Consider the following 1,386-nt stretch of genomic DNA (forward strand, 5'->3'; position numbering starts at 1 on the left):
ACTCACAAACTGTGAGATCATGACCTGAGCTAAAGTCGGATGCTTAACCGTCTGAGCCATCCAGGTGCCCCAGCCCCTATATTTAATTTTTAACTTGCATAAGGTAGTTTGAAAACACCAAATGAAAGTGAGTATACCCGAGTGTGTTTTAGGCGGAAGCTTTCGCATTGGGCAATACTGAGATGTTTGCTTCTGCGGCCGAATGAGCTCTTTAGTTTGGAATGCAGACTTTGGAGCCAGAGGGCCTGGTTCAGATGCTGCCTGGGTGCTTCCTCGCATGTGATCTGGCACGTGGCTTGCGTTGTTTGTGATGCACTTCCTCATCTGAGAAATGGGCACAGTCATAATACCTAACTCATGGAGCTACTAAGAAGTGAATGGACTATAAAGCCCTTAGAACAGGCTGGTGCCTGGAAGCACAAGATGAATGTCGGGTCTTATTTGTTAATGTGTCCGCTGCTGTGCTCAGCATCACCCTGTCTCATTCACCCGTGTGAACTTTCTGTGAGTGCATCACTGATTTGGAAAGTTTGAGGCTCTGCCCTGGCCACGTATACATAGGATACTGCGTATATTATTAGCTATTGGTGGAAGGACAGGCAATAACAAGGAAAGGTATAACATCTACCAGGATGCTACTGTATCACTTTGGGGGTGTTTCCTACTGTTTCTCATTTGATCCTAACCTATATTATGTACTATATTTTGTGATTTTCTCTCTCATTTAATTTTTTTTTAATTCCAGTGTAATTAACATAGTGTTATATTAGTTTCAGGGGCATAATATAGTAATTCAACAATTCTGTACATTACTCAGTGCTCATCGCGATAAGTGTACCAAAAAATATGGAACGCTTCATGAATTTGTACGTCATCCTTGCCACAAGGGGCCATGCTAATCTGCTCTGTATCATTTCAGTTTTAGTATATGTCCTACTGAAGCAAGCACTGTAATTTTCTTTTTGAATGATATATATTTATTGAATACGTTGTACACTTTATATATCTTTTATACTGAAAGTATTTTTATAAGTATTTTATATGTAAAGTTGTATGAACATTTATAATATGTTAATAGATGTATAATATATAAATATGTACATCTCATTAGAAATACACATATTTTATGTGTATTTTATACCATTTTTATATCATTTGAGATGTCATAGTATCTCAAAAACTAGAGAAAGATTCAGACAATAGTGTAATCAACACCTATGCATGTATTACCCAGATATAATAATATTAACTTTTAAAATTTTATTTGATCTTTGTACAAGTTTATTTATTTTGAGAGAGAGGAGAGAGAGAGCACACATGCAAGCATGAGCGGGGAATGGGCGGAGAGAGAGGGAGAGAGAATCCCAAGCAGGCTTCATGCTGTCA

At 37.8% G+C, this 1,386-nt stretch overlaps 1 non-coding gene across 1 annotated transcript; it reads right to left on the bottom strand.

The window, feature by feature from the left end:
* Nucleotides 1-840: 840 nt before the first annotated feature.
* On the bottom strand, nt 841-949 carry LOC132672565 (U6 spliceosomal RNA). Its single transcript, XR_009607576.1, has one exon. It is a non-coding gene; the product is annotated as a U6 spliceosomal RNA (small nuclear RNA).
* Nucleotides 950-1,386: the final 437 nt, after the last annotated feature.

This window comes from Panthera onca, chromosome A3 (genome assembly GCF_046562875.1).
Source record: "Panthera onca isolate mPanOnc1 chromosome A3, mPanOnc1 haplotype 2, whole genome shotgun sequence".
Classification (NCBI taxonomy): Eukaryota; Metazoa; Chordata; class Mammalia; order Carnivora; family Felidae; genus Panthera; species Panthera onca.